The sequence below is a fragment of the Grampus griseus genome (genome assembly GCF_964374135.1).
Source record: "Grampus griseus genome assembly, chromosome: 3".
Classification (NCBI taxonomy): domain Eukaryota; kingdom Metazoa; phylum Chordata; class Mammalia; order Artiodactyla; family Delphinidae; genus Grampus; species Grampus griseus.
The window spans coordinates 15,485,566-15,509,242 of NC_139019.1; positions in this window are offsets into that span (position 1 = coordinate 15,485,566).

Here is a 23,677-nt window from a genome sequence, read left to right on the forward strand (position 1 = left end):
TATAGATAGGTATATAGATTTTTTCCTCTTATATAGCTTTTTAAAGTATCATCAATTTATTTCAGGCCACGATGTTTCTAAACATTATTATTAAATGGTACTGTATCAAGTTTTAGTCAAAATGGGTTGCCTTTTACTATACTTTTTAACTCTTGGCATTCAGAGTAGAGAAGTTTAAGTTAAAACATGCAGAAATACTGTGTTATTTATACATTATAAATATATTAAGGCACTCAAAAAGTTAATTCACTCATTCATATACTCCACCTGGCTTGAAGGTAATGCCAGCAGGTATCAGGTATTTCAAATATCTTGATAACTGACATAGTGGAATTTGAGATACAAGATATTGAGTTGAGAAGATGAGAAGAAAGATGTTTCAAGGCTTAAAATCTATATAAAGCCATTAATTCTGTCTCATTTAACTCCTTTAATTTTGCAGTCAGGAGATCAGGATTTATCAGAATATCTCTAGTAGCTTTGAAATAATAAAGTGCAAGTCTCAATTCTCACTGTCAAATCTGAAGTTATCAAATATACTCAGCGGTCTAAAGGGGGTGGCTGACACTGAAATGCTTGGTTTTACCATGAGATTTCATGTCTGTAAGTCAATTCAAATCAGTTAAAATAATGATCCCTAATCATAACCTTCTAAAATTTTCAGTTGAATCAACTTAATTTGTCACTACTAATATTACTTTAATATATCTTCTACATTTTTTTTCCTGGGGAAACATTTCATCAACAAGACTGTAAACATCCATGATGGATACCTATCTGAAAAGCATTTCCAAAAAGAGTCACTTTTTGGACATCATCTCAATGCTCAAATGTGTGATCATTTCATTTAACAAATAAATCCAAAGTTAACTAGTTTTGTATCTACAATGTGCCAGGCACTCTTTTTTGAGGTGATTTTTAAAGTGGCTGGAAAATCTGTAGATTCTTACTGCTTCTCCAGCACAGTCCTGTGTCTTATTTCTAACTGGGCCAATATAACATAGCTGCTTCCCCATTGATCATATTACTGCTAAAATGAACTGGCTTCTTTAATAAAAAAAAAAAAAGTTTTAATTGAATATTAAATTAAATTATATATAAAGAGAACTTAATATAAGTTACCTGTCTTATAAGTGATCCGTAAGCCTAATTTCTCTCTCTTTATAAATACAAATATACACACGTACATACATCTGGTTATTTGTAGCAGAAATATATTAGTTGAACTCTCCAGATTAGACTCTACTTCCTGAGCTATTGCTTTAAAATAGTTATAAACACAATGAGAAAAGTTATTTGTTGAAGTCAACAGATGATTGATTCTAAAGCTCGAGAATGTTATCTACATAGTTACATCTGGCAAAGTTACCAATGTTCTCATTTGCTATCTAGTCTAGTTCTTTATCATTCTTTTTTGAAAGTGGACCATTGACTTGCAAAGTAGCCCTGTTATTCCTTTTCTTCTAGCTCCCTCTAGTTATCTAGATGGAACTCCAACTTTTGCAGTGATAAAGTTTCTTTAGAATTACCCCAACATTTGAGAAAGACTAATACTTTGTAAAAAAAAAAAAAAAAAACAGATTAATAAGGTGATACTTTAGGCACATTGTCCAATATGTGTGATCTGCATATGTAAATTTTCTAGTATTCATATTTAAAAAAATAAAAAGAAATGTGATATTGATAATATATTTTATTTAACCCTTTATATCAAAATTATTATTTAACTATACAATCAATATTAAAACTATTAAAAGGATATTTTATATTTTATTTCATAGTATTGCTCAAAATCTACTATGTGCTTTAAATTTACAATATATGTCAATTGAGACTAGCTACAGTTATAGCACTGAAAAGCCCCATGTAGTAGAGGCCTCCATAGTGCTTATTTATTGCAGATGGAATAATAGCTGAGATTCTATCTTTCTATTTAATTTGATCTATCTTATGTTATTTTATTTATTTTAATGGGAGTTCATTGGAAGGTGTGTGTTTACACGGCATGATCATATTTCCAGAACTTCTCTGGGGCATAGCTAGGATTCATTACTATTTGGTATCCTGAAGAAATATTAAATACCCCTATTTAGATATGCCAACTGTATAGTTCATTATTTTACGTTTTGAATTATTGAGCTTAACTGGAATTAGAGAAGCATAAAAAAAATCATGAGATAATTGGAAGAGATGTGGTTGTTTTCACATTTCCTCCAACGACTGTGGCCATCTGGGACCCCAGGACAAGTATTAGGCAAAAGAAGAAACTTTTTTCTATAATCTTAGTTTTTAACATACACAAGGTCATAGTTACCATGACCTTATACCAGCTTGGATCAAACATCATCTTATAAAACCATACGTTATATTAGATCTTTTAGTCTTCTCCAATTTTATCACCTCTCAAATGTTCAACTATTTTCAATTCATAAATGAATTGAGGGGCAGTGCCTGGTGTTAATTTTTATTTCATATTTTCCCTGGAAATCCTTGGCTCATAACAAAATATACAGATTCTGGTATCCTCAGGTTTAACGTTGTGCTTTGAAAAAATCCTGGTTATTTAACTTTCAAAAATTGGAGTGAACATGTGCATAGGTTCTTCTTTAAAAACCATAAACCATAGTAGAGTAATAATGGCCAACAGCCTTACTACATTCCATAGGCAGTGTTCGTTGCCTTTGCCCACATGAACTATTTCAAACATACCTAGGTTTCACAATAGAGCAATCCTTCTCTCTCACCATCCCTTTTCTCAGTGATGTTGTCTCACAAGCCACAAAGGAAGTAGAAGCCATAAATTGAGAATGTTCTCAACCTCTAGCCATCCAACTTGAGAACAAAGATTTCTTTATGCTCAGTTATTCCTGCATTTCCACTTTTTCACTGGGTCAAGTGACTGTAAAATCTCCAAGGTGATTTAATTTGTCTTGTATTACCGATCTAGTAGGCATCAGGCTATCAGAAACTGCACTCTCTCAATCATCTTCCCAATCCTTATTTCCAAGTAGTTATTCATTTCATTTTTAAAGTTTGCTCAAGTGTCTGATATCCTCCTCTAAATTCATTTGATACTTATCCTCTGCATCTAGTAACTTCAGCTTCTAAGCTGCAAAGCTATTCTTCCTGAATGAGTTTACCACAAACTATCTCTTCACTTTTTACATCCACTCTGCAGTTTATTAATCTCTGACTTACCCACTATTGAACTAAAGCTCCTTTAAATGACACCTCACATAAATTCTTCATAGTTAAATTCTTCATATTTAAAGTTAATTGACTCATCATTTTTATCCTACTATATTTATTGAAAATATGGATACCCTTGGCCACTCTATTCTTCATGAAACACTCCCCTTGGTTTCCATGACACTATATTGCTTTTCCTTTTATATCAGTCATTTCTTTATTATCTTATATACATGTCCCTATTTTCTGTCCTTAAGCATTAATATTTTCTTTATCCTCATTTATGTCTCATTTTAAATTTACTTTTGTGTAATTTGATTGATTTTTCAGGCTTCAGCAGTAGCAATATCTAATTTCCAATTAAAGATCTTCTTAAATACATACTCATATAACCAAATGCCTAATGAGCATCTTCTTAAACGCCTTGCACATTCTTCAATATGAACATGATTAAAACTATCTCCAGTGTTCCTTATTTCAGTGAATAACATGAACTTTACCTTGTGGGTTGCTCATGCCAGGAACCTGAAACTTATTTTTGAGTTTTACCTTACATTCATAAGCTCAGTAAAATCAGCCACTGAGTCTTGTGAATATCATTTATATTCACCAGATTTCTCCATCCATCTTGCTATAATAGCCTTGCTACATTCCCTAAGCAGTCTTTTCTCCCTTTCTCCACATAAACTATTACAAATATGCATTACTGTATGACCCTTCACTTCTGACTTTCCTAAATGATCTTTCTTCTACTTTGATATGCACCTATCTATTCTCTACAGTGCAGATGTAGTTAGCCGGTTAAAAGCAAACATGACTATGACATCCCCTTTACCTGCATAACACCAATAGTTGGGACTCCAATTCAGTGTCACTTCCTCCAATAATTGGAGTTCCTGAGCTTCAGTATTATTTGGCTAAAGCATTAGGGTCAGTGTGACTTTTTTTACATTTTCTCTTTATAGAAAGCAGGAAAGTAAATCAAGGTTTTGTCACTATTGCTCCCCAAAGATCAGGCTTTGATAACACTTTACTCACTCAGCAAATTCCCTTGTCCCATTCACTGGTGAATCCCTAGCCAACATGCTGGTTCTCAAGTACCAACTTGGATCTCTTGAGAGAAGAATAAGACTTTTAAAAGATCTCTTCTGTTAGAACAGATAAGTTTGACTCTGTGGCAATAGTAATATGCATGAGGGTTAACGGTTTCATGCACCCTCTCTGTGTATTAAGTTAACCATTGAACAATGAAGAGGTTAGGGGAATTGTCTGTGCAACTGAGAATCTGCTTATAACTTATACTTGGTCCTCAGTATACATTAGTTCTCCAAATCTTAGTTCCATCATGTCTGTAGTTCTGCATCCACAGATTCAATCAACTTCGGATAGGGTAGTACTACAAAATGCATTTAATGAAAAAAATCTACATACAAGTGGACCCATACAGTTCAAAGGTCAAAGGTCTGCTGAATACAGCACATTGCCATTTCACCCCATGGTGACACAGAGACACTCAATTAAACAACTTTCTACCAGAGCTCCAAGTGGAAAGTGGAGCACCAATAACTTTCTCTTTATGTTTAACAACAATATAATTGAATAAAAATTTTCACAAATTATTTTCAACTACTTTAAATTTTTTCTTTCCAGGTACAAGACATTCTTCTTTTTCACTTTCTGAAAAGTGAAAAGAAGAAGGCCTTATATCATGTCTTCTTTCTTACTGGTGGAATATTTTTTACATCATATTCTGTGACTCTTCTGAATCCACCATCAAAGCAAAAATAGCAAACAAAGTTAAAGAGTCAAGGAACACTTTATTCAAGGCTATTGCAATAGGATTGAGAGGCCATAACTCAGTCTGAGCTCAGTCTGAAACAAAGGGCTGGAGAGATTTTTAAGCGCTGGGATGGTAAAGGATCAAAGGCCATCTGTGTCTGCTAATTTGCTAATTGCCAGCTCCTCCAAAAAAAAAGGAAAAAGAAAACTTTCTTCTTGACAGGAAGTAGTTTTACAACTTGGAGAAAGATACCCAGAGAATTTGGCTCCTACCTTCCCATAGAACCTGGGAGACAGGGGCACCATCTTCTTGATGATTACATTTCAAAGGGATAGTTCCCTTGAGAGAGATGCTCCTGGACAGAAATCTGACAAGAAGGTTTTTACTAAGATTTACATCTCAAAGGGCAGAAAAAGAATTCATAGTTACAAGTTTTCTGAAGTAAATGCTCTAAGAGAAGGGAATTCAGAGACCTAGAGTCAGGAAGAAGCCTGTCTATAGTTTAGTCTGACTGAGGCGAACAGGAAGGCCTTCTTGGTCACCATCAGTCATCCTTTTAATACGTAAGGAAAAAGGGAAATTTAGAAAAAGTAAGTCTGTCTTTCTCTGAACAAACATTTCCTTTCATATCTTGTAGTGAATTAAGTAAAAAAAAGAAAGGTGTCTTTCCTTTTTGTTGTTGTCCTATATTACTAATGTAATTTCAAAGACAATTGGCAGATGGAGGGAGAGAAATCATACAAAAAGGAATAACAACAACAATAAGAAATGATAGCAGAATTTTATGTTTTAAAAGAATCATCTATTTACAAAAATCAAGTTGTTTCTACACTATTTATTGTAATTACTTGTTCAGTAAGCTCTCTTCTAATTCTGATGATAAACTCTATAAGGACCAGGACTATGTTGTCCATTATTTTTTAATTAACCTAGTGTCTGAAATACAGTAGCTGCCTCAGTAGCTGTTTCAGAAACATTAATGAATAGATGAATGAATCAATGAAATAGTAGAGAACTCCTGTGGGAGAATTCAATGTTAGATACCTATTTTAAACATATATTAGGACACAAAAGTTTGATTGCCTCTCAGCTTACTTTTTCCCAATGCTGTTAGAATACTAGGCTTCATTTTGATTAATATTTTGTGTCTGAAACACCAGAACTCTGACAGCTTCATCCATTTATTTTCAAATTGTAATTTTTTCTTAGTCCCCATTTCACGACAGATTGTTTGACAATATTTCTGACAAAGTAGAAGAACCTAGTAATCTCACAGCTCTAAACACCTATTCTCATGAGAATAGTCTCTTTCTTATTTCTGAATTTTATATGTCTCATAGCACATTTATAAAATTACAACAGAAGAAAGCCTAACTTGTTCTACCTTGAGTGGCTGAATCTGAGACAGCATCTTAAGAAAAAAATCTTAACAGGTATACTAAGGCAAGCATGGACTATTCTAATCAGACATGATGAAGAGATTATATTTTATCTTCAGAGAAAGGTCTCTGCAAATACCTATCAATTCTAAACATTTTTTTAGGATTAGGACAGTAGATTTAACAAATATCAATATGTGACACCTGGTTACGCTTATTTTTCAGACCAACAACAAATAATATGTCAATATAAGTACATTCCGTGCAATATTTGGGATACTTATACTTTTCACATTGTTCCTTTTTTGTTGTTTAATCTGAAATTCAAATTTACCTGGATGTCTTGTATTTTATCTGGCAACAATTCTTATGATGAATATCCAGATAATCAGTCTTCTTTGAAATGATTCAAGGAAGAGAGTAAAATTTTGAGAGTCAGACTAATAAAGGATACTCTGATCCAGTAAATGGAAAAGAATCAGTTTGCTGATTTAAACAAGAAAGATAAGAATTTTCAAAAATATCTTTTATTTTTCTGATCATAAACTTTTCTAGGAATGCTGGTTATTCATCATTCTTCTGTTTGTATTGAATTCAATTAGAATGTTCTAGAGAGTATTGGATTATACAGCATAGTCTTGAAATTGCTGCTGTTTTATTCTGATTCATGTAACATACAATTGATCAACATTCTACAAGAGATTAATTTCCCAATAACTATTTTTATCCCCTTTCCATTGTATCCAATATATTCTTGAGATAAGTAAGATTTCATGGCAAAAATTATTTATTTCATACAAATGTCTATATTTTCATTAACTGTAGAAGAGTTAAGATACATTACAACTATTAAAAATAAACTTCTGGTAATTTACTATGGGTTTTTCTTTATTTTTCACTCATTTAATTCAAACACTTCATGTTAATAACTGAGTACATCAGAGATATAATGACATTTAATATTAAAGGTAATGATTATATTCATTCAAATGTTGAGATATGTGTATGTATGTGTATGTGTGTGTCATATGAACCTAACACAGCAGATTAAATGACAGAATGGTTTAATACTATCCACATATATAGAAAATAGACTCCTTTAATACTTGCACCCAAGAAAAGTAACAAATTTTTTTGGTGCTGAATATATCAAGTGTCTTTTAAAAAATAGACCTTTTAAATATTCTTAGATTATGCAGCTTGGACAGATGAGGTTTAATAATATCATGCAACACAGTAGATTAACCAATCCTTTAAAATAAAGTTAGCTAATTTTACTTCCTTATGCTCTTGAGAGCAAATAACCTTTAGATTTTCCTTCAAACTCAGGAAAGTATAAGCTACAATGCTCTCCAGGATTAGAAGGCAGCCCATCCTTCCCCTTATTGTTTCCCATAGTGTGAGATAATGAACATTTATTCACACTTTCTCAACGAAGTGACATGCTTCCATGTATTGCCAGGTCCAATAATGCACAAGGCAATGGCATTGTCCCCTGAAATTAATGTACAGTTATACATATTCACTTAAGCATTGTTTCCTCAGTGGTACCAGAAAAATCTGTCTTCCATAAAAGACTTTTCTGTTGTCTAGTATATCACCGTTAATTCCTTTGTGCTAAAAATGACTCTGTAGTGAAAATCATATTTCAGAATACCGTACCTTCTAAGCATAGCACTCAATGTTCCAAATACTTGCCAAGAACTATGAATTCTTACATCTTTGGAGAATTTGAGATAATTTATACAGTTAGGATCCTCAAGATTTTCTAAAGAAAAAGAACGAAGGACACAAGAGTAACTCCAGGAGTTATTTTAAGCAAATATGCCATGTTAATGGCATTTGAGATAAGAAGACCCAGGAGAAAGCATATTTAAAGACAAGTAGCATCAGGTATTTTGTTTTAGCAACATTACTTTTGAGATATATATTAAACATCTGGTATGATTTATTCTTGCATTTTTGCTTGACCTCAACCAAGAGCTTAATTATGTTTTCCTCCCACCCACAATGAAGTACTTCTTCGAATTTTTCAGCTGCTCTTTACCAGAGATATTTTGTAGTATTGTTTGTTACTCTCACTGAATAATTTAGGTTTTCGTAGATGTGTTATTTACAAGGTATTCCTACAGAGGGCAAGATTCCAGACAGATTTTTCCAATCTATCTGGTTTCCACAACACGAAGATTTTCTTCTTTTCAGCTGACTCAAAGAGAAAACTCATTTCAAGTGTCTTTTATCTGTGAATAACAACATATGCTTGTCTTCTCTTTCTTTGCCAATTTAATCAAGGGGTTGAGAGCAAAAATAACTTTTACTATAACTTTCTAACACTGGACTCTCAACACTGAAATTTCCCTGAGGCTTCTCTCCTTTTTCACATGATTCCTATGCAAATGCTATTGCTTTTTATAATTATAATACATATTTTATAGCACATTTCCTAATTTTGTCCACAATGGAGTTTCTAGTTGGTTCTCCATTCTCCTGTAAACTTCGGGTTGCTTTTTGGGAGAAAAGGTAAAATGTTTTGGTTCAGAGTTTGCTCATAGTGAAAGTATGCATAATCACCTCTGAGTGTATAATATTGTGAACAAAAAAATGCAGCCTACAAACATATTTTAATAATCAATATGGTCTAAGTACAATTTAATGTTTAAATATATATATATAGATACATATATAAAGCACATGATATGGGTTTTTGAAAGCTACAACAATAAAATTATACATTGACAAAGACAATAAAGTGTAAAAATCTTTCAACCTTTCTCTCTTGAGGTCATAATCCTCTGCACAGATTTGACATACCCTTTCTCTTTACAAGTCATAGTGGATTTCTCTTGATAGCAACTCAGATTTTCATGTAATTCAAGAAGAGGTGATGGCACGGTAAATAAATACTTTCAATGAAGAAATTGTAAAAAAATACATATGCATATATACACACAATAAAAATATTAATAGTAAGATATTATGTCAGCAACATGGCTTGTATTCTGGCTTGTAATTTGAACAGTTGTTTGACATTGAGCATGTAACTTAGACTGAAATGTTAGAATGGTCTTAGTACTACTCATGTTTTATAATAGATAAAATGATGGATTTAAATGTAGGATAACGTCACATATTATTAAATATGTAGAAAAATGATATCTATGTGAAATAAAAGCATTGTCTATCTAAGATTTAAAAGTATATTCCTTCATGGAATCTTCCCAAGAGAAACAACCAAAGACAAAGCATGTGATGGTAGTATTAATGGTAATAGTGGTACATATGAAGCAAACTGTCAATAAGGCAATGACTAAATTATCTACCATACTATGGAATATCATGCAGTTATGAAAAAGACACTAAAATGATGTATATAATATATATATATAAATATTTTCATATATAAGTATGTGTGTGTATCAATGTCAATGTAAAGCAAATTGTTTAGTATTGATAAAGCTTTAAAAAGAATATGTTTCAAAATGTTTATGAAAATATCACAGGGAACTATATTCAATATGCTGTGATAAACCATAATAGAAAAGAATAGAAAAAAAATAATGTCTATATGTGTATAACTGAGTCACTTTGCTGTATAGCAGAGATTGGTACAGCATTGTAAATCAACTAGACTTCAATAAAAAATGTTTATGAAAATAAAAATAAATCTAAGTACCATTTTATGTTTTTTATGGGTATACTTGTATGTTTATAGAAGCATAGAAAATGTCTGGAAATACATGCTTTAAAATAATCATTGTTTCTGCTAATGAGTTTGAATGGTCACAGTCAATGGGGAAGTTTGTCTTATCTTGAATAGTAGGCTTATTTCAAGACGATGACATACGTATTGCCTGCACAATTAAAAACTATTTTTAATAAAGGGGAAAAGTAATTATTTGAAGATCATATTTTATTGAATATAGGTGAAGGACGATATTATTTTGAATGCAAACCAACACATAAAAACAGTATAGTTATTTAAATATATCTGATTTAAAGCTAAGCTCTTTGGTGTCAAATATCCTCTATATCTGTAACATGGTCTTTTGATTTAATAGGAAACTAATTAATGTCTTCAAAGTGCAAGCAAAAGGAAAACAGTTATTTGAGTTGAAAAGAAAGCTCATAGTCGATATTACTTTTATGAAGGATATTTAATAGTAGTTTTCAGCCTTAATTACCAGAATTTTTTGTCTTTATCATTTCAATAAATTTAATCATTATATAATGAAGAATGACATCTAATATTCTAAGGCTTTATGAGAGTTAATTTTCAGTAATGGACTAATAATTTGTTTTCTATTTGGGGAGAAAAATGTCACATAATTATTTCAATGTATTTTCCTTGTTTTCTGTTTTAGAAAAATCTCCCTAAGCAAACTGTTTCTGACTTCAGGTAAAATTATATTCACAGTTAACCATCAGCCTGTGAGACAGACCACCAAGAGAAGAGTGCCATCAGTGTGGATCTTGTCTTTGTCCTGATGGGTATTGGGTATACCCCACCTGAGTTATGCTGCTATTTAACCATTACCTCAGGTATGCATTCAGTAGGTTCTACATCACCACCGTTTTTTGTTGTTTTCCTTAGACTTTTCAGATTTATTATTTAATTACTACCATTCTACACACTTTTTAAAATATTGTTATTAAAAACATCTAAAATGTTATGGGGAATTTCTGGGAGAACTTCAGTTGAGGTACGTTCAGAGTGGTTGCAAACAGAGCTCTGTAAGGGGATAGAGCTTCCCACTTGTCTACTCTAAGGAGTAACAATTCATAATGTGGTATCAATACACCCTTGTGAAACTCTGAGACTTATCAGGCAGACTGTGTGTTAAAATTATTTTTAAAATAATGGTAAGATATTCTTTTGCCTTTTTTTACTGAATTGATATTTGCACTGATAGTACAAAAGTAATTGTGGGTAAAATGACTGGTGCCTTAGCATGAATCACACTGCTGACACCATAATGAGTTAGTAGTCACTGTATTCTTCCCTTTACACACCTGCACATAAGAAGAAGAAGGGGAAGGAGAGGATGCAGCAGCAACAGTGGTGCAGCTGGTTTCAACTGGGGATTCTTTTTTGTAGCAGAAAACCTCCCCTCAACTATTGGGTAGGCATACTTTTAATGTATTGAGTGATGAAATGGAATGCTCTTATTAAGCATTTCCACTGCATACCACAGTACAGTTGTCTCTCAAGAAAAATACACTTCTGTGATTGTTTGGACTGCAAACTGAAATAGCTGCTTTTTTTTTTTTAATGAAATACTTGTTTATTTGAAAGAATGACTGCCAGACAAACTATGTTTATTCAGATTTTGTATTTGGTTACAGGTTCTTGAAAATAAACCAAGTGAGCATGTCAATTGTAGGCAAACAACAGACAATACTTGTTGTCAATGATAAAATTTGAGATTTCAAATAAAAATAAATTTTGCAAACCTTATATTTGCCACTATGTGTTTGATAGATTACCAAAACAAAGAATTTTCTGATCAAATCAGCAGAGAGAAGAATTTGACATTTTTAAAAATATTATCTAACAAAATAAATCAACATTTGGAAGATCTGTAGAATTCACTGAAGCATTACTTTTAAAATGACCCATATATGATTTAAAGATCCATTAAAAATGCAAGACAGAATAATGTTTTTAAAATTATAATCTGGGAAGTCTGTTGACCTGTTTTCAGATCCCACATTAAAACAAAACTTTAATAAATTAACACTTGCTGAATTTGGGTATAGTGTCAAAATAATTCTCCATAATTATCTTATAAGGTTTTTAAAATCCTCCTACATTTTCCAGCTGCATATCTGTGTGAGGCTGGATTGTCTTCGTGTACTACAAATTAAATAAGATATGCTGTGTGTTAGAACAAAAATAGGCATGAAACTCTAGCTGTCATATATTAAGCCAGACATAAAAGAGATTTGAGGCAAATTAAAGAGTTACACAGAGATTTGACACAGACAGTCAATTCTAACTGCTAGTTATAAATATTAGGTTCAGAACCAGTTCCTTAGCTATTTCTGCAAACCTAAAATCCCTGGACTGAAATGCATGAATTTTGTAGGGCTATTTCTGTGAGTCATACATTTCCCGTTGTTCCTATCTTATATGAACTAATTATATTACAGAAACATGTATTATAGCTGTAAAGACTTTATTTTAATACTGCATGTTGATCAGTAGTACAATGAAAAATAAAGCAAGGCGAAGGAATAGAGATTGAAAGGTATGCTCCTTTAAGCTAGATGAAAGAAACTGCTTCTCTGAAAAGGTGACAATTGTGTGAATAAGCTATGAAAACACCTGGGAAAGAACTTACCTGGAAGGTAAAGGCAAGTACATGTTTGGCATGTTTGATGAAGAACAATAAGGCTCAATTTCATAGGCCAAAGTTAATTAGACAGAAAATTATAAGGGATAGGTTAGTAGAGGTTGTCAGGCAAAAGATCATCAAAATCCCCCTATGGGCATGAAGAAATATGTATATGGAAAGGTGATTAAAGGTTAAGACTGAAGCCAACTTTCATTGGTTCAAATCCTAGCTACTTTATAGAGTGTTCAGGTGATGTTTAAGCAGAAAATGGAATTAAGCATGGTAACAATGATGTACATGAAGGAGGAGGAAGCTAGTGCAAAGGTTTTAGTGTTAGACATATGATGTGTGCAAGAGAAAGCAAGGGAACTAGTCTGGCTTAAAGGAAAAACTCAGAGAGGGGAAGAAAGAGATTAAATAAAATGATTAATTGAGAAGCAGATCTTTTAGGCTCTACTAAGAAATTGAAACACTTTTGGATTTTAATTGGAAGGAAATGGAAGGTATTTGGAGAGTTTTAAGCAGAAGACTGATCTGTGGTATACATATCTGAGGTCTCATTCCAGGTTTTACATGAAATATAAATTTTATGACCAAGAATGTATATAGGGAAACAAGTTAGAAGTAGTTAAGTCAAGCCTAAATTGGTATAGACAAAGATTTCATTAAAATGATGGCCACTAGACTATACAAAATGGACATGAAAATAAATAAAGAAAGGTAAGCATAGGGCTTAAAAGTGGTGACTCAAAAGATTCCCTAGGTAGAAATCTCAGCTTTGGAGATACATAGTTGCTGTGGAAACGTTTATACTTTCTGTCTCAGTTGTTCATATGTAAAGTGGGGTCAGTAAGTATATAACCTTATATTATGTTCTGAAAACTAAATGGATTATTACCTGTGAAACATGTTGAACAGTAGTTGGCAGATAATAAGTATTTAGTATATGTTTTATGTCTATTAATATGTATTTGTATTATTATGAGAAGGAAGAATGGTTAATTGGGCGGTCCTGAGGAGATCAAACACTGGGTGAAATGTGGATGATTATAAAAGCGACCTTGATGGAAGAGCAAGGTTGCTGTTAGAAAGTGGGATACTGTGTGAGTTAATGATTTTGCATTGTAGAGGTTTGGGATGGGAGCTTGCTCTCAATGGTAGAAACATGGTGCTGTTACTGGTTCTAGCTACTGGCTTCTTTCCACATTCCCATGTACAGTTTCTTGCACCCTTTCAGGGTTAACAACACTAGCCTAATCACATGCCCTACTCAGAGGTCAGAGTGCCAAGCCTTTGGAGCACCCTCCTCTAAGTTTCTAGGATACTTTAAGTACCATTTTATGCCCCAGCATTAGTAGTGGTGGTTGCTTCCTGCAGTTACTATCTCTGGATGATCTCAATGTTCCTTTTGTGTTATTTAGCCCTTCAATTTCTGTTAAGCAATTCCCCATATTAAAATTTTCCTGTGAAATACTATTGCTCTCTCTATTTTCCTGATTAGGCTCTACTTGGTATATGATAGCATGTTTTCTTTCTCATTTATTAATACATGTTCATAGATATCTATGTGACTAAAACTTTATGTACATGAAATCATGTCATAATGCTGGAACTTTTTGTGCAGTTCTGATTTTCTTTTTATTTTTTCTTGAAAATTCAATTCAGTTTACATTCTCTCTTCCTTCCAAATCACCTTCCCAATCCTAATACATATATGCAAAATAACTTATGATAATATCTTAGAATTCATTCTTCCACAATATCCTATGTTCATGAAATCATATTGTCTAGAGATCACTAATATGTATACATTTGGTCAAGTTTCAAGGGCTAATTAGGGAAGCAGTATTGCTTATTGCATACTAAGAATTACAAGGTATTTGGAATTCAGGTTAGTGAATTTCAATAGGCTTTCATTCACTTGTTTTCATCCCTCAGGGAAGAAGACAGAATACTTTCTTCTCTTAGGGAATATAAATATTAGTAGAAGATGTTCATTCAAGTCAATGTTCTATTCCTCTTATAAGTGTTCATAAGGACAATATCTGAGCTTCAAATATCTAATTAAAAAACTGAACAAGGGCTTCCCTGGTGGCGCAGTGGTTAAGAGTCCGCCTGCCGATTCAGGGCACACGGGTTCGTGCCCTGGTCCGGGAAGATCCCACAGGCCACGGAGCATCTGGGCCCGTGAGCCATGGCCGCTGAGCCTGCGCGTCCGGAGCCTGTGCTCCGCAATGGGAGAGGCCACAACAGTGACAGGCCCGCGTACCACAAAATAAAAAAGAACTGAACAAGAAATTTCTTTAATGGGAATGAGAAACTACAATCTTATAGTAAATATCATTTCTATGAATACTGATAAATTGTTACTATATTATAATAAAACACTAGTGATGATGAAATGATAATTCATATAATTTGACGTATACTGCATCAACTTGAAAGAAGTAAGATGTTTAATCAACACATTGGAATCATTATGCTACTATCATCATTCTCACATTGATTTCCTAATAGCTTGAGTTTGCCTTATTATTCTTGCATGAGCACATCTAAAACAAGATGAAAGAACAGAGAATACTACACGAAGTAGAATAAATTTTGAAGGATGAGTGATATCCTTGGTAAGGAGGAGAATGTGTAAATTTGAGAGGTGACAGAGTGGTGGTTAAAATAAATTTATAAGAATCAGATTCCAAGTTGTTAGGATATATTATACTGTTTTGAGCTGAAGTTCTATATCCGCCCTTGGTATAATGTTTGCTAATTGGACATGAACATATAAAGTATCATAAGGAAGCATTAGTATTACAAAGTTCATAATGATGTACCGTTATGATTGATATAAAATAGTGCTATAAAAGTTATAAGGTAAAAGCATTTAAAGCAATATACTTTTCATAAATTAACCATGATATTTTCTTAGAATGAAGGCTCAAAGATAATGTATGTAATCAAGATTAAATCACCATGTTGAAATATTATGGAGTTAATCATTGGGCAGCATGCCTGAAAATATAATGATTTATAAAATGGAAGACTATGAGTATATATATACATATATATATATAATTATATATAATTTAATAGATCATTGAAGAATTGTGGTACCCCACAATTGATTCAAAGCATTTATTATTTCACAGTAAGTATACATATCCATAGTCTCTTCCCAAAATCAAACTACAAATAAGGGTCAAACAGCACTTTATTATAAAATTTGTAATTATCTCTTTCATTTCTTCCTTTTTAGCAAATACTCTCGTAATTCTTTCACATGCTTATAAACTTTAAAATTACTGCTACTTTAGAAGGTTTCTGTGTCATTTTGTGACTCTTTGTTTTTCTACTGTGCCTTTATTTTTATTTTTTTCACTTCTTCCCTTTCCATTATTTATCCAGAGTTTGTTCTTTAGACCTTTTTACCAAGGTTCACTAGCCATACACCTGCATAAATCTTGTCAATGTCTTTGGTATATTTCACTGTGGGGCATTTTAAGGATTAGAGGGTACTCTGTGTTTTACTTATCATAGCTTATTATACTGAGATGATAGGTAGAGAGATAGACAGATAATAGGGATATAACCTTAGGTTGTTTTCTTACATATTCTTACCTCTTTAATCTCTTTGGAATAAATTCAACATCAACTTCGTAAATTTCTTTTTATATTTTTAATATTTTTGAAAACTTTTAGTGTATAATTCAATGTTAGATTTTTATAACTTCATCATTTCTCTTTCACAGGTAAATAAAATATTTTGGTCATTTTAGGATTAATATTTCCTTTATCTAAACAGTTCTACTCACAGCGAAATTAGTTCTCATCTTTGAAGTGCAGAGATAATGGAAACATATCACTGTAAGTGAACTCTATCTGATGAAAGAGATTCCAAACTCATATTAGTCATGATAAATTGAATTTCTTTGTCTTTTCAGATTGTTGGCAAAATCATGAACCCCATGATACAACAGATTGTTAATATTCACATCTCCAGAAGACTCCTAAACACATAAGTTCTATCTCTCATTCACATCCTTTCTGTTTTTTACCTTTTCATTTTTGTATATCTCTATTATATTTCTTTATTATGGATATTACCAAAGAGACACAGAAATCTCAACCATTACCCAGTTTCAGTAATTACCAATACATAACCAATCATGTTTCAGTTATACCATCTCCAACATTCTGGATTATTTTTAAGCAAACTTCAGATTCACAGGATTTTATGTGTACATACACCCATATAACAACTCTAAAATCTAAATCTTTTAACTATAGCATATGCTACTGTCATACTTTAAATTTAACAATAATTTCTTATAATTATCTAATGTTAAGCTGATGTAAAAATTTGTCTTGTGAAAGTCTTTTATAAAATAGTTTTAAATAAAATTCTGGAGACTAGCAGAGTCCATACATTGTTTTTGGTTTTGTTTTTGATTGATATGTCACTTAAATGCCATCCTTCCCCCCATTTATTTGTTAAAGATGGGGGTCAGTTGTTCTGTAGATATTTCCATATTCTGATTTTTGCTGATTAATTTACATAATGTTTTTAACACTTTTCAATATTTGCCCAGAATACTATACAGATAGTGTTGCTTACTCGCTTTCACATTACATTGAGACATAAAGTTTGATGATCTTTTTTCTGTGATGTGAATGAAACTCCATCATTAAGCTCTGTTGTCCACCTGGTCCATCTTACTAAACTGTCCTCCATCAGTTTTTCATCTAATGGTTTTAGCAGACATTTATGGTCATTACCTAAATACAGTGTTTCATTAAGAATTGCAAAATGGTGATATTCTATGTTGATCATGTTTCATTTATTAGAACTTTACAAACAAACATTTTTCCTCATGAACTATTTAGTTTCTCTGAGTTACCATTCTTAAGGGAAAAGGAGTGTAGAAGCTGGCTGTGTTCCCTTTATAAAACAGGTTGTTACTGGTAACCTCTAGAATTAAATAATATGATTTTTGTTGCAGTGGTTAGGTTTTTGCTTTACATTTTTGTTTGTTTGTTTTAGTTTTAGTGTCTTTTTGAACCCCTAGATTATATAGTATTTTATGTTTAGTCTGTCACAGACATTATTATTGTTGATTCTTGTACAGTCCCATTTTGGTCCACTGGGGTTTCCTTCAAGTTGACTCTTGTGTATTTTTGACATGAACCCAGGTTTTTTGAGAACTTTCTTGCTTTCTAGTGTAAAAAATATTACAGAATCATCTTTTACATTTCCTACCCTCAACCTGGAATCAGCCCTTTCTAAAATAGCACTGATTCCTTTTATTGAAAATGGCATACAAAGATTACATTCTGTGGGCTAGTGTTATTTACTGCTAATGGTTAATCAATCTTTCTAGGTTAATAGACCTGATCAAGCTAGGAAAAAATGCATATTAATTTTGAAAATTAAACATGGATTATAAATTCATACTGCTGTTTTCAATTCAAATATGATTATAGGTTTTTACATAACTTTCTTAATTTTATATTTGTCCCTATTTTTAAATTGATATTTCTTGTTTTTTAGCGTAACATAATACTTTGTTTAATCCTACAGAAATATCTAATAGTTTCAAAGTAACAATAATATAATTTATACAAACAATGTAAATACTTAATAAACAGTTTAAGATTTATTTGCAGTTTTATTTTGTGCTTAGGATATATCACATTGACAACAATACTATTGATTTCTGGGTAAATCTTACAGAAAATAGAAGTAACAGACAATAAACAAGTGAACAAATAAATACTTTTAGACAATGTTAAGTGTTGTGATGGAAAGATAGTGAGTGAGAAATATTTTTTGGTGCGGTAAGTTACAGAAAGTCTCACTGAGAAAGTGCTATTTGAAGAGAGATCTGAAAATGAGGGTAAACTACTCAAAATTAGGGGGAAAAAAGCTTCTAGGTGGAGGGAACAGAAAAAGTATAATCCTGATAAAGCACTGGGCTTGGTATGTTTTAGTGAAAGGAAGAAGGCTAGTCTGGTCAGTCTAGTGAATCATGAATCTAGTCTCAACTATTAGAATTGTAGACAAGGTCTACAAGGTATATATATATTTGTATGTCTGCATGCATATATGTGTATTAAGTAGGCTGTAGATATCTTTCTAGATTTCTCTAAATGCATTTGAAGGAAAGATTTTAGAGGAAAAGAATTTTTGAATTTCATATGGGTTATTTGAGATTATTTTGGTTTGTTTGTCTGGCTATTGAGTTGTAGGAGTTTTTGGTATGTTTTGTATATTAAGCCCATTTGATAGGTCTGCTCTTAGGCATTTCTTTTATTGGGAGGTTTATGATTACAGTTTCATGTCATTACTTGGTATTGTACCGTTCAGTTTCCTATTTCATCATGATTCAGTCTTCGTAAGTGGTATGTTTCTAGGAATTTTATTTTTTTCTACTTATTCAATTTCTTAGCATATAATTTTTCATAGCAGTCTCTTACAATCCTATTTATTTCTGTGACATCAGTTGCAATATCTACTCTTTGATTATTGGTTCTATTTATTTAGTCATTGAGTCTTTGCTCTTTTTTTCTTAGTCTAGCTAAAAATTTATCAATTTTGTTGATCTTTTCAAAAAAACTACTCTCATTTTCAATGGAGGATCTTTTGTAGTTTTTCCTATTTTCTTTTTTAAAAGTTCTGCTCTAATCTTTAGTGTTTTCTTTCTTCTGCTAACATAGGAATGTGTTTGTTCTACTTTTTTTAGTTCCTAGAAGTGTAAAGTTAGGTTATCTGTGATCTTTTTTAATTCACTATCACTATAATCTTTCCTCTTTGTACTGCTTTTGTAAAAATATTGCTATTTCCCATAAGTTTTGGTAAGCTGTATTTTCATTTTCATGTTTCAATATATTTTCTAATTTCACTTTTAATTTCCTCTTTAAAAATTGTATACATAAAGGCAACTCTATTCTTGTCAACAAAAAAAATATTGATTACAATGGAAATTAATTATCTGTTTAATCTGTGAAGGGAGGTCAAATATTACATATACTCGTTAATATCTTGAAATGTTGGAAAGTCATAGAAGAGCACATGCTGAATATTTCATAAAAATTCTACTAGTATAATTTGAATTAGTAATTTAAATGTAGGATAAAGTCATGAAAGTCATCTGTTCTTCATCAGACCATTTTTATAGTGAGACAATTATTAGCTTCTGTGTATGAAATTGAAGGATATATTATCATTCAGCCTTCTACCAGGAAGCATAAACACACAGACTGGATAATTTGTTGTGAGTTAATAAATCGACTGTTTACAGGTGCATGGATAGTTTTTGGAGATCAACAAGTGATGATGCAGTATGTTTAAAAGAAAGGGAAGAAATCTATTAATGTAGTCCATTCATAAAACTCAAGATAAAGAAGGATAGACATTGTATCTGAGGGACCAATCAAAGGCATCTAGCACCAAAGTCTACTAAGCTTTTTAATTTTTAGCATAAATAAAAATTGTCATAAGTAGATTTATTCCATTTCATAATCTCTTTGTAGTTTTATCATTATCTAGTGAAGAAATTACACGTTAACAAATTGCTTTTTAAACCACTACTTTTTTATTTTTTTAAACATCTTTACTGGAGTATAATTGCTTTACAATGGTGTGTTAGTTTCTGCTTTATAACAAAGTAAAACATTTCTTTAGAAATGTATTGTAATCAGACATTTTGGCACTGCACGTTTACAGATTACCATAATAAAGGCAATAAATGGAAGATGACATAATTAAGAAGTTATTTTTATAGCAAGATAAATCAAATTATCCTCAACAATATAACCCATAGAGAGACAAACAATAACAAAAGAATTTTAAAATATGCAATAAATTGTCCTAGAATGGAGGAAAGTGTTTCTCCATAGCACTTTTCAATGCAACAAAAACAATGTTTTGAAACAATGTTATTGAAAAACATTGCATACGTTTTAGGTACTTATATTCAAATCTGCTTATATATGTTTTGCTTTCATAAGGGTATCCCCAAAATATTACATGTAAATATTGCTGGATAAAATTTTAAACTTTATATGTCTTTGTATGATGTTTTTCAATATTATATTTGCTCACTTATTTACTGAAATTTTTTTCACAAATATTTATTAGGTAATTTCTATGTGTCAGGAATTTTTTAGGTGCTAATAAAAACAGAAGTTCCCACCTTCAAGGAATTGATTTATTTTCAAGTTTTTCAAAGGTAACTACTTCTCTTAGTATCAGTTTAATAAAGCTTTACTTTATTAGCATACTCTTTTACATTTTATTGTATAAGTGATTACAAATGTTACACTCCCATTGTGTGTATGTGTGTGACACAGAGAGACAACAGAGAGAGAACTTGAGTACTCATCAATGGAGAGGTTCCTTAAGGTATTTTGCCTTTTTTATTTTCATAAAGGTTTCAGGCAGTTTTATCAATACGTATTTTGTAATGTGATTAATTTGTAACTGCTTAAATTATATCATCTTTATTGCCTCTAGAGCCCTTCACTTTGTCATCTATTAAGTCCAAGGGCCATCTTTTTAAATTAATTTGACTCACCTAAATAATATGCCCACTAGTTCGATTAATTTCAGGGATATATGTTAAAATGATTACAGTTTTTAGTTTAACATGTCATAATCAGTGAAAATAGTTCTGTAAAAGTGATTTAATTGATAATTTACCAAAGATGACAAACTTCCCTGTTCCCCAGTTATTTCTAACATTACTTGATGACTATCTCTGCACTGATCACTCATTCTATACATATACATATATAATTATTTACTTATATATGAAGGAGTTAACAATAAATTAGCTATTAAAATATGAAAGTCACTTAATTACATTTTAATTATAAATTAAAAAGTAATTATGTATACAACTAAAGAATGTTTTTGGAACCTCCTAGTCATTAAAAACTTGAGAAATTTCATGCTGATTCGGTAACATGTTACTTACTGATGAATTTCCTCGGTATATATACACACCGTGTTGCATCTATTCATCTCTCAAGTTACAAGAGTATGAAAATTAACTGACACTGAAAAATGACTAGATGGAAAAAAAACAAAGAGTTATTTCAGAAACTTTGTTCAAAATCAATACTTCTACTCACTTTCTCCAAATTTTTTTCTTTCAATCTGGATAAGGGGCTTTGCAATCTCAATAGCCCATTTCAATTCAAAGTAAACAACAACATACCTGTGGGGTGGATTTCCACCTTGGGGTACTGCAGTCTTTCCTAAACAGGAATCAGCTTCCCCTCTGTGCTTTGAGAATAGGGTCTGAAGGTTGAAATAACCTTGCAAGTCTACAAGGAAAATTACACAAGAAATAATTATAAAAACATCTATTCTAAGAATGGCTTGTCACGCATAAGTAACAAATTATCTACCATAGAGAAACAAGTTTTCAAACCAACATATGGTAGAAATATGTCAGGAAGCTCTAGACATATGTATTTGTTTCTTCTAGGACTATAATGACCGTTGCTTCTTTTGAATCCCTTTCTCATGTAACCCACATCTGAGGAAAGTAATTATTGCTGTGAGATGGTCATATCCCTAAACAAATTGATGGGAACACTCCTATTAATAGAGCATATACATGTTTTTTCTTTGGAATGCCTACTCACTTCATAAGCCTTTTTATAAAGTCTGAATGGGTGAAAGCTTGTCAAGTGCTTAGAGTAGTCCTTAGCAAATGAAAAATGCTACATCAGTGTTTCTATATATCACTAATATTGTTATTGCTTAGTTGATTAAATTTTGAGTAATTCAAGAGGGCTTCCTAAACTTTAATTTAGTTTAATAGAATTTTCCTTCTGGATTTGAATCCAAAATTTCAGCTAATTATAAATTATTGCTTTCTCTTAATTTGTTCTTGTACATTTACTTTCCTCTAGGTCCTAGAATAATTTAAATAACTAGAAGTATGTCATGTAATATAGTTATCTATCAATTAATCATGAAAATTGATACCTGAAGAAAATAAAAATATTCCTCATTCTCATAAAGGTATATATTCTGAGATTACATTGCTAAATCACACATAATTTTTAGGATGAGTGCAAATTCTTTCTACATTAGGAAAATGTCTTTATATACATTGTTCTTTAATATATTAGATTCTAACACTTAGGATTGTTGTCACCTAATATATACAATATTTTACAACTTTATGCTTAAATATAACATACATATAGAAAAGTGCACATATCAAAGGTATTTTCAAAATCTGAATATCCTGTGTTACCTGTAACTAAATCAAGAAACTGATGATTAACAAAACTGAAAAGCACCTCCCATCCCCATTCTTCCTTCCAGTCACTAAACTCCCCAGGAGGGAAACCACTGTTCCTGATCTCTTACAGGATACATCAGTTTCACATGATTTTATACATAGTTGGAAACATACTCTATGTTCTCTACAAGTGGAACCTTTACAGGATGTACTTTTTTAATTCAATGATATTTTTGAGATTCATACATATTGTTGCATGAACTTTTAGGACCAAACACCAGGTTTTTATTCTAGTCTCCCACCTTCCTGTGCACTACTAGGATAAAATAACTGTTCTGTAGCCAAAGCCAGCTCTGGTTCTTCTTAATTTTAAAATTTGCCATATCAAATTTTGAGACCATTGATAACTTTACCTGGTCATGACAGGTGATCATCCATGCCTAGAATAAGCAAAAACCAAAACCAAAACCAAAAGAAAACACAGAGGGGCATAACAAATTTTACCTTGAAATGATTTACCTTTCTCTGGAATTTTAATTCTCCCATTCTGTTTGCTTATACACTTTTCTTGATGGGACTGAAGCACATTATATTTTTGTACCCTCAGGCACCTTTATATATTGCTTTATTTATTTGTTATAGTATCAGTGTTCACTTTTTTTTAACTAGGTTTCGATTACTGTTAAATTTGAATATTTCTGTAATTATAAAGTATCATGATTTATGTAAGATAAGTAT